Here is a 12,218-nt window from a genome sequence, read left to right as displayed (position 1 = left end):
TAAGCTTTTGTTTAAACAGAGAGGCTTGCGACTCCAGACTCTCCAACCGGCCCGCAACTGGTGCAGAAGTGTCCTCCAATGTAGACACATGGGTCTCCACTTCACCCACTCTCTCCCTGATTTTTTGCACGTCTTGCCGGAGAAGAGAGAGGTCCACCTGCACCTCTCCTATTTTATCCATAACACGCTTTTCAGATGCCCTAATGGCCTGCAGGACCTGCTGTAATGTAACTTCAGGGTCCGCCAGTGGAGCCGACAAAGGGGGGGTAACGGGATGTGATGCATCTCCTGAACCAGAGGCTGTAGTGGAGGAGCGAGCAAAGCGGTCCAATTTTCCCGCTGCGGTGGACTGGTTATGTTTGCCCATAATTTCACAGGAAAGATGGGATGATATTTATCCTATAAGTTTATATGCAACCCTTTAACCTGTATAGCTTTAATTACATATAGGTGTACAGCTCAGATTGTATTGCTAGCAGTGCATTGCAGCCAGTTATCTTCACAGAGAAAGGTATATCTCCTCCAACAACACTGATAATGATAATCAAATAAGTCCAGAGCCCAATTCAGTTACTCCTCACTTGTACAAGGATATAAATGTACCTGTATCAGATGGATATCACAGGCTGTGTTCACCTAGGCCAGTATGTGGTATTACAGAGGCGCTATGTCCCAGCAGTCATCAACTGCCACAAACTGCCACAGACTGCCTGTAGTATTCCTCTACCCAGAGGCTCAGCACTTTCTCTCCCAGTCTCGGGTAAAATGGCAAGAGCACTATCAAACCAGGTACACTATGTACAGCAACTATTCGGATGCACAGTTTTGGGTCCAAAAGTTTCTTTATTCCACTATAACGGAGATCAACAGGATATCTGGGATGGAGAGCTCGTAACTGTGCTTGCTACTCCATGCTCGTCCAGGCCACGCCCCTAAATAAACCCTGCATGTGTAACATACTTATGTATAAGCATTTACGATGTATGATCCTGAATGAATATAGCACATTTATTATTATTATGCTTTAATGTAATCTTGTAAATTCCGTCATTTAATTCTGATATGTATGCGATTGTTTTTCTTTTCTTTTTGTTGTTTAGTATGTTTATATCTTAAAAAATTTCAATAAAAATACTGGATTTAAAAAAAAATAACCAATAACTGTCACTCGTTGGGTCTCGGGTTCTTCTAAACCGAGACCCGGTTCACTCACCCACCTGCTGGAGTCCGTGCAGCGCCGCGGCCATCCGCCATCTTAGGTATGGGTCCGCGCTGCCGACATCAATGGTCCTGTCCTTCTAAAGAAGTTTTTCACCAAGTTCCCTGGCAAAACTGGTTCTAAGTGTTCTGTGTCCACCTTTAAAGGGGGGGGGGGGGTACTGTCACTCGCTGGGTCTCGGGTTGTTCTAATCCGAGACCCGGTTCACTCACCCCTCTGCCGGCATCCATGCAGCGTCACAGCCGTCCGCCATCTTAGGTACGGGTCTTTGCATGTGCAGACCCGAATGGGGTTTATAGACTCTCCTCTCTCCTCATTGGCCTGCAGACTGCCTCTCCCTATTTACGGCACCCTCTGCCTACTCCCAGTGTCTGTTCTTGGTCCCCACTCTGATAAAGTAACTGTGGTTCACTCACCTCCTGGTTACCTTTCCTGCAGTCCGCAGATCTCCTCAGCGTCTCCGGTTATCTTACCTGCATTCCGCAGATCATCTCAGCATTTCCTGTTACCTTACCTGCAGTGTGCAGATCATCTCAGCATCTCCTGTTACCTTACCTGCAGTCCGCAGATCATCTCAGCATCTCCTGTTACCTTATCTGCAGTCCGCATATCATCTCAGCATCTCCTGTTACCTTACCTGCAGTTCGCAGATCATCTCAGCATCTCCTGTTACCTTACCTGCAGTGTGCAGATCATCTCAGCATCTCCTGTTACCTTACCTGCTGTCAACAGAACATCTCCACCATTCCAGTGGTAATAACCTGCAGTCCACAGATCATCTCCGCATCTCCTGTTGCCTTACCTGCTGTCTGCAGATCATCTCCCGTGTAGCTGAACGTCCATTGATTCTGCCATACTCCCCCGAGGGCCGTGACCTGCGTAGCGGAAGCCGCTAAATCCATACCCTCTTGCGGGGGTCCCTAGAGAACACCAGTCATAGCGTTAGACTCTGCGCCACTGGTAAGTAAACAGCTATTGGCAAGACTTGGGTCGAGACTCCTAGTGCTCGTGACAGATTCCTAATCACTCTTCTCTATGTATGTGATCGCCCTCTTATTATATTAAGGGATTAATATAAACTATTAGGTGATATACAACAAGTAAGAAAGATGGCTACTAAGGATTGTTCCACCATAATTTAATTATACAAAATGACTTACTGTCTCTACTCCATCAGACTACATATTCCTCAGTAGAGCACATAAGTATTTCTTTATAAGAAATAAGAATTCTTTAAAAAATGCACTTCTAGCATCTAATACATACATTAAATAAGTTTTAAACAATATTATACCATACTCATAGTTATTAATTATACTGCATTACATATTCTGTAACTATAAAAAGTCATCCATTTTGCTCATTTTAAACCTATGTATACATAACCAAGAACATTAGTGCACATCAGACGATAATGAAATATTTATAAAACATTGGTAGTTAAACACTGGTAGAAACCACTGTTCCTGAATATGATGCAGTCGCAAAAGTGACAGTCAAATATGACTCAGTTTGTCAGATATTTAGGCAAGTAGTGACATTGTCATTACTTGAAGACTGCGTGAATGCTGAATAATTGTGTAAGCTCACTATAAGATTTATTGTGTAAGTCAGTCCTTTCAAATATAAGGTTAAGTTGTGTGATCCTGTGTTAAATATACTGGGAGTTTTATATATACATGTTGTAGTGTTTAATTGAAAACTGACAACTTAACTGACTGTATGTAGATACTGCTAAGGGCAGAGTAGCGTGAGATCAACTACTAGAGTCGCTTTGCAGGATGTTCACCTTTTTAGGAACTTGTTATGTTCCACAGTACTTGGTTACCCCCAGGGCTTAAGCTTGGGTAGTAGCAGTTGTTGATCTAGCACCTGCCCATTAGAGAGAATAGAACACAGTAGGAGGTAATTAGCAGAAGTCTGAGCCAGAAAGGCAAGGGTTATTCTGGCGTAATCTGGCACCTGTCCGATGGAGTGTACAGCAAACAGCAGCAGGTAGTGAGCAACAAGACTGTATTAGGCAGAATTCAGAGTCAGACAAGCCGGGGTCAGGAGTAGGGAAGACAGTGGAATCCTTTAAACAAGCCAGGGGTCAAGGTAGATAGAGATATGAGAGCAAATCCATTTAACAAAGCCAAGCATAGAAAAGGCAACAATTCCTATAAACAATTCAGGTCAAATACTGATAACAGATCAGGGGGTACGATCAAGTGCGATTTTGCAAATCCATCGATTTTCTCGGAAGAGTTGAAACTCGCAGATGTATGAAGCTGAGATTTCATGCAAAATCGCCAAAGTTCTGCTTCTGTCAAAATCGCTATTTGCAAAATCGCCAGAGATCAAACTCCCTGTTTGCCACTGCAGCTATACAAGTCTCCAAAGTCTCCAATGTATGACATTGTGAGTTAGCAAACTCAGGAGAGTTTGCTTCAAAACACGCCAGATACCACACACTGCTTGCAGCGTGTTGTACAAACACATCACTGTTACACTGCCACTGTTATACTGTTAAAATGTAAAAGAATAGATAAAAGTGAAAAAAAAAAAGTGTGGGGTCCCCCCGCTATTCCAGCTTAACCCTAGTGCTGCCTGATTAGTGCTGGTCCCGTGAAAATCGGGAAAAATTTTTGCGTGGGGTCCCCCCGATTTTCACTTTACCAGCACTAGGCAAACCAGCCAGGGCTGGCAGCACTATAGCCGTGGGACACACGGCAGGTGTCCCCCTGCCATAATGACTAATCAACCCTAGACTGTTCAGCCCTGGGCTGGATTCCCTAGGGAGTGGGGTCCACCCAAAAAAACGAGCGTGCCCCCCCTAGAAAGAACCAGCCCAGTGCTAATAGCACTAGGGCTCTTCCTACTACCCCTGGGCTGTGGGTAGTAGGGTAATAACGGCGCAAAAGAGTAAAAATATTAAACAGACGCCATTTTGTTTTGTGGAACTACAAGTCCCAGCCAGCCAGGTTGCCAAAAACAGTGTGGCCATGTGGCTGCTTGTATAACTACAAGCACCAGCATACCCACGGAAGCCAGGGCATGTTGGCACTTGGAGAACCACAAGTGCCAACATGCCCTGACATCCCTGGCTTGCTGGGACCTGTAGTTCCACAAAAAAAAGTGTGAAATAAACCACAACACCCTAGTAACCACCACATACATTTATTAAAAATAAAAACCCCACAATAAACACACTAACCACCCTCATTTACACCACATGTATTTAATAAAAATAAAAACACCCCAAATACTCACCAAAGATGTCTTGTTCTGGTCCAAAAGGTCCGTGCTTGCCCCAGTCCCTTATTAATTATACCATCCAATTGTCCTGCTTGCCCCAGTCCCAGAATAATTATACCTTCCAAAAGTTTATGCTTGTCCAATCTTTTCTGTACTTCGCCCAGGAGGGGCCCCTTGTTGCTAGAAGTCTTCTTTGCTTCGGCCAGGAGGGCCCCATATTTGTAATTCTCACGACACTTGAATCTTGCTTGCAGAAAAATAAAAAAACTCTGGAGCCGATGCTAACACCTCCTACCTAGTAGGAGGTCCGGTACGCAATGAACTTTTGTTCATTGCGCAAGCTCTAACTACTGTATTGTTTGATTTTCCCACGCTAGTGGGGAAATCACCTAATACTGTAAATAGAGCTTACGCAAGTAGCGTAGCTCATTGCGCATGCACTACTCTACATTTTGACAGCTGCCGGAGCTCCGGCAGCTGTATGACAGCCAGTGTAACAGTGATGTGTTTACAAGACAGGAGAGTTTGCCAAACACAGGAGAGTTAGCTAATCTCGGGAGTGTTTACATTGCACCAAATCGCCAGAGATGACCAGCGATTTTGAACATCAGTGTCAAAATCGCAGGTTTTTTTACTAAACTTGCGGGTAAACCTGCGATTTGCCGCGATTTAAACACACTGGCACTTTGATACATCTACCCCCAGGTCAGGATACAAGGTACACTAGGTCAAGCTAGAACTATCACCAGCATTGGTATGCTGCCAGGAAGAGGTTTATAATGGCGGCAGCACTAATCAGAACTGTAGGAAGATTATTTGCATGAGTGTGGTAGGTGATTGCACACCTGAGGCTGCCAGACTAAGAGCTGAATGACGCTTATAACTATTTGCCTAGCAACTAGTGAACTGAAGGTATGATCCTACACAAAGTAGTAGCAGTAATTGCACAGATGACAGATCAAACAAAGAGGAGAGCTCTTATTTCATAACAGATACATTGCTCCTCATCCTCTTGATGTGACATCACCCGCTTCATATCACCGTGATGTTAGCTCCTGGGTAAACTGATTTTATCACTGTCCTTACTATACTTCCGTCAGTATAGCTAGTAAGTGCTGTACACAAGTATATTTATGATTATACACAGTACAAAGCTACTATGTCCTCACTGAAGCTGCTCATCTTCCTGTCCCCTCACATGAACTGTCAATTGAGTACAATACTGCATACTCAATAATTGTCCTGGCTCATGCCATCTCCTTCCTCCTCCTCTCCCCCGAAGCATGTTGAGAGTTGTAGTTCTTCATTGCCTGGCGGCACCTGCACAGTCACAGTGTTTCCGCGAGGTTACATGTATAACAGAGAAGAATAGGAAAGAGATACTGAGAGACAATAAGAAAGTGTGCTGCAGAAAAAATCTATACAGTAACAAAAACAATGAAACAAACACAGTATTATCTGTTGTCCTTTTAGTATAGTTCCTGCTGTAACATTTAACATGGAGCTATTGCTAGTCTAACAGTAATAACTCCAAACTTTGTAGGGTGTCTCAAAATTTCCTCTAAAGGGCCGTCCTATTCATCCTGGCAACCTCTATCACTGATACAAGCTTTGCTCTACAAAGGAGGCTGCATTAAAGTGCATAGATATAAAAATGATCTTATGACTGTCGTTAGAGTAACATTCTACTATTTCTATAGTGCTGCCACTTTCCCAGCATGGAGGTATCTGAAGTTATTATATAATAAGAGAAGTCTGACCCAGAGAGCAGGCAGTGAGTGAAACACCTTAATTTGTACCTCTGTTACTCTTTTAATATAACAAAGCTACATAAAATATCAAAGTACTTTGAGCACAATGGAGCAATACTGAGTCAAGTTTCAGTTAAAAAAGCAGCATACAGTGACTAAAAAAAAATATCTTTAAATAAAGTATTTTGTATACTATATCTTTGTAGTAAAGTGTTTTTGTGTGTTAGACATTTTTCATATGTTCAATGTTTTCTGACTTGTGACCAAACTGCAAAGCAAGCAAAATCCATAATGATTTTATTTCAATTATAAGTCATTTGTTAAATTCAGAATGAAATATATTGTATTAGAAGGACAAAGCTACAATATAAACCGTACAACTCTTTGTTTAACATATCCAGTTGACACTGTCTGGCTCACAGGAAACAATAAGAATAATTTTAGAAAATGCAAAAATGTGAACCTGTAGCTAAATGCTTTATAACAATGTTTATGTGGGTAAATGCATGGTGTAGCATGTCAAGATGGTGTTGACTGCTGGGAGCATAATCTTGCTCTTTTTCATGGGAGGAGTCGTGTGGATTGCGACATTCCGTGCTAAATATTGGCTAAGTGCAGAAACGTCTCTTTTGTGCTCACATGAAAAAAAATTAGATTTTGTGTTGTGGGAAAAGGTAGATACATGAGCTTTGTGGGGTGAAGATTGTATATTTTGGGTGTCCAGCTGCAGCTTAGTTGGTGTGCGCAGAGATTCTTTCCCTTTCAAAAATAACTTGTTTTTTTGCATTTCCACAGAGGTGTAGGAGATTAGGCACCGGCCTACACTTTCAGTCAGCTTTCGCAGCAACCAGTCCACCTCAATACCATCTTTATACCAGTAGTAAAAAGAAATCTAAAATGTGACAAGTAATAAAAAGATCACAACTAACACTCAACTTATTTCAGGTATGAATGAGACCTGAATTAGACAAATGTAAAAGTTTATAAAGAGATTTGTTGAAAGATGAAAGTAGGAAATAAAGAAAATCACAGTGCTGATCCTCTAAGGGGGATTTAACACATCACTTTAAGTGGATTAAATAAAAGTATTTACTAATACTTTATTTTACATTTATTTTATTTATTCATTTATTCACATAAAAATATGACAAAAAACATTTATTCACACAAAAAAACTTGAAAAAACCAATTATATCAACTTGTAAGAAAAAAAGACTTATTTATTCAATGACCAATTAAAATTGATTAATTTACATTGGTCATATGGAAATAAATATATATTGTTATGTCCATGTCTGTTGTCACCAATAAAGATTGAATGATGTGATCAGTGAGGATCCAACGCAGAAAAGAGATTAAGAATGTTGATATGAAGTATAACCGTTACATATGCAGTGCATCCTGGATCCAAGAAAAGTCATCTAGGCTGAAGTCTGTTGGCAAAGAGACAGTACCGGTACCAGAGGACAGTTTATAGATGGTTTGGTTTGAAAAAAACAGTGATGATGTCACAATTATACACAGATAACGCTAAGAAAGTTCTTCATTGGTTCAGGATTTATGATGTTCATTGGTCAGTTCAAATGATCCTTTTTCCAAAGGTGGGGGTAACACACTCCAACTGTTGCATACGTGTCTTCCTGCCAAAAATCTAGTTTAAACGAACGCATTAACAGAGTGCTTTTGAGTATTAATCTCATACAATTCATAACTTGCAATCGCTCTTCCAATGATACTGAATTCCTGCTGGTAAAATGAGGTTTAATATAAGACCAAACTCCATACATTTCTGAGGACATGAACCATAAATACCTTTAATGTAGTTTTATCTTTGTATAAATAATATCTTATTTGATAAATGAATGTGGGTTGGAACTTTATTAAATGTGACTTATTTACAAATGTCTGTGTGAATGTAAGTGTATGTGCTGTTTACCTGTGCGATTGCGTAATTAACCCCGGTATGACGTAGTGTACTAATCGCAATTGCACAGTAAACCAATATTAATTAATTTAGAACAACTTCATGCAATTATTCGACTTTCACAATAAATATTTCCTCTGAGAGCTAATAACCACGGTATTACAAATCTAAATCCTTTGCACGAGGAGGAACAGGTTACCGTACCAGATCTTTTAATAGGATTATTTAATTGTGCTGTTAATTCCCTCGCTGAGTGTTTATGTCACAAGAATAATTGAATTTCGGAGGTGCAGCAACCGCAAGTATAATACAGTTAGATAGTAGATTCATACTCATTATATCGTCGGTATAATAGATACATACATTTACTATTACCTCTCTACAGGGCCGGATTTACCACTAGGCAACCTAGGCACCTGCCTAGGGCCTAGCGGCTCTTGGGGGGCCCAGCTGGGGGGGGAAGCAAATTGTGACATATGGGACGTGCACCACATGCAGGGCCGCTGCTAGGGTCCATGGCGCCCTAGGCACTTTCTCAAAATCGGCGCCCCCCCCCCCCAAAAAAAAAATTAATAGTGTGTGAGGGGCCACTGTCTGTGTGTATTGTGCGTGTGTGAGGGCCACTGTGTGTGTGTATTATGTGTGTGTGTGTGTGTGAAGGCGGGGGGGCCCAAACCGATATCTTGCCTAGGGCTCCATGAGGTGTAAATCCGGCTCTGCCTCTCTACATCGCAAACATAACTCACACTTATCTATGTACTAGCTATAGTAATGAGGAAGCGTAAGTAATACATTATTATATTATATTCATAATAATTTTCCTTCCAGAATAAATAATCTGTACAGGTGCAGTCTGGATTAATTTAATAAGGTCAAAATAATAACCTCTTAGCAAATTACATATGAATTAGGACAACAAATATACAAAGTACTGTATTATTTATACTCACACTCAGTGGGTAATTTTAACTTTTAATAATCTTTTTTCACCTTTAACCTAATGCACATTTACAATTTTAATATTTTGCTGTTTTCTTTTTCTTTTTTTGTGATATTTTTTAATATTTTAAAGAATTATCAATAAAAAAATAACTTTATAATGTAGAAAAAACATTCAATTAAAGATATGTTATAAGACTAGCTGTTAGCGCACTACCCATATCAACTCTTACTCTCTATTTTCTGAAATCTAAATCATTGTCAGGAAAGTGTAATTCCCTCTATCAACTTACAAAGGCTTAGTTTTGTCTCACTAACCACACTCTTTGATATCCCACATAAGAATAGAAAAAAGGACTTACCGTTCAGTTTAAGTTCATTAGGATCAAATCGTCCTACGCACTTTCCTACCGCTCTTTAGAAGTAATCATATTCAAACATTTATTATGTGTAATTTCAAATGTCCTCTCAGGTTACATTATTAGGAAAAATTTGCCCCAATTGCAATCAGATTAGTGGTACAGGCAATCCATGTGCAGAGTCTGACCTGCCAGATAGTGCAGGAGCATGGTTGTCTGTTCTAATAGGTAACTTAGAGGAGCATGTGTGACAGGTCCTAAAAGGCAGAATAAATGCTTAAATGAATAGGACAAAAGGGTGTCATATAGCAGACCTTTATATGCTGCAGACAGCTCTCCTCTAGTGCAAGATAAAACAGAAATATTTTAAATAAATTTGAAACACTGCAAAAACTCAGCTAAAACGAAACTAAACGAAAAAAGCATACACTGCAGACTGCACATACTGCAGAGATTGTGGAAAATATATCCATATGCCACAAAAGGGACAGTTTGCTACATTTTTTGCAGAAGTGAGAGTTGGAACCGGGGGCTGGCAAATTTTACCCCAAGAAGGAAGGGGGAGGGGAGTGAGACTCAGCTCAGCAGTCTTTTAGGACATTTTACAGGAAAAAAATGTAGGTAGCCCAATGACTCAGTTCAAGGTAGCCCACTATGGGACCGGTTCAGGGGAAGATGTTCTCCTGCCCCCTCAGCATAGCTAGCCCCTAGTTGGAGCTACAGACAAAACCAAAGCAATACACTTGTGGTATATTTGAATGACACAGATAAAGAGGGGACAATTTTTAGCTGAGCACTTTTAAGGTTTCTACGTACCCTCCTTAGGGTACAAGGCAAAATCTGTGATGCTACATTGCCTTACAACCCTTCTGGATGCACTCAGTGGCACATTGCCGAGGATTGAATCTGCGGCTTTAAAAGGATTTTTGATAGGTTATATTCTATGTGAATACTGTACGCCTTGTGAGTTTTCAGAAATAACCTAGGCAGATTGTTACAACCAAAACACAGCTTTATTGCGTAAGAACAGTACAAGTTATGCAAAGGTACGGTTCACCAGACATATGCTATCGTTCACAAGGAGTTAAGAGGGCATACGCCTGGGACAGAAGCGCAGTTCCTAGTCGCCAAAATTCCACATCCTTGTCCCTTCACAAACACAGGTAATATGTCCCTCAATTTTCCCACGGTGGCAGGGTTAAGGTAGTATAGGATTCACTAGGGGTGGTAATTAAGCCAGGAGAGGTGGACAGGTGATAAGATCTATCTTAAAGTTGGTCTCCCCCAGTAATTAGGGACTATTGATTCCCTGTGGATAGGGTGCCACAAAGTCTGAGCCCTGTTACTAGTGGGAAAATAGCACTAGCTGTTTACCCAAGTACTCTCTCATTCTATCTCAGATTGACTATCAACCCACCCACATTAAGAAACCAATGTATAACTTCATGATCACATAACAATGCAATACTTATATGTCATGATCTGCCTCCGACTGCACTTCATTAGATTCTCTATGGATGTGCTTTCCCTTCTCCAGATCTTGCCTGCTAGGGGTGAAGCTCCGATCATTTCATCAGGATCCTGATCACCTGTGGCTGGTCCTTAAATTACTGCTTTTTCCTGCAAACTGGTACCAGTTCATCAATTGTCTTTGCTGTTGCTCTACTGTTTGTGTATCTCCTGGTTGGATCCTAACTGCTCCCTGGCATTTGACTCCTGCTTTGTTCCCACATTATGCACCTTCTTTTGTGAGCCAGACCCTGGCATCATTTGATCTTGCTCCAGCTTGCTCTCTGGTATATTGTGGATCCTCCAGCTTCTGACCCCTGGCTTGTCTAACCCACCTTTGCCTGATTCTCCCGTGGATCATCCAGTGCTTCATGCCTCCTGCCTACCATGTGCCTCTTGCCTCCTTTCATTTGCATTCTGGTAACCTGCATCTGCACTTCACCATATGTGCCGGATATCATGTGTCTACTTGTGCCTCCACTTCATCTGTATAACTGAACACCAGTATTTCCTGACCCAGCTTCCCAGCTAACCTGGTAATCCTGAGACCTTTATCTGCATTTTAATTATCCAGTCTCTCATGCATCCTGACTAACCTGGTATTCAGTCTCCTTGTGCCTGTACTTCATCTGTATACTTGGTCACCCATCTTTCCTGCTGCATTTCCCAAGCTATACCTGGTACCTGCTGTTACTATGGACTATGCACATTGTTATCCACTGACTGCACCTATTTATTATCTGTGAGATCTGTCTTCATAATAAAGATATTCTGTTTCACTACCAAAACTCTTCATGGTGTTCATACTAGGGGTGTGCACCAGCCACTTTTTGTGTTTTGAGTTTTGGGTTCTGATTACCTTGAGGTTTTGGGTTTGAATGGGTTTTGCCAAAACACCCCACTCAAGGTTTTGGTTCTGATGTTGGCTTTTGGGTTCTGATTTTTTTTTAAAAAAAGCATACAAAGTGCTAAAATCCAGATTTTTGCATTTTTTTTTTCACTCCTACGCTATTATTAGCCTCAATAACATTCATTTACACTAATTTCCAGTCTATTCTGAACACCTCACACCTCACAATATTGTTTTTAGGCCTTAAGGTTGCACAGAGGTAGCTGGATTACTAAGCTAAGCGACACAAGTGGGCGGCACAAACACGTCGCCCATCTAGGAGTGGCACTGCAGTGGCAGACAGGATGGCAGTTTGAAGAACTAGGCCCCAAAGAGCACATAATGCCAAAAAAAGAGGTGCAAGATGGAATTGTCCTTAGGCCCTCCCACC

This window comes from Mixophyes fleayi, chromosome 1 (genome assembly GCF_038048845.1).
Source record: "Mixophyes fleayi isolate aMixFle1 chromosome 1, aMixFle1.hap1, whole genome shotgun sequence".
Classification (NCBI taxonomy): Eukaryota; Metazoa; Chordata; class Amphibia; order Anura; family Limnodynastidae; genus Mixophyes; species Mixophyes fleayi.
This window is presented reverse-complemented; position numbering follows the sequence as displayed.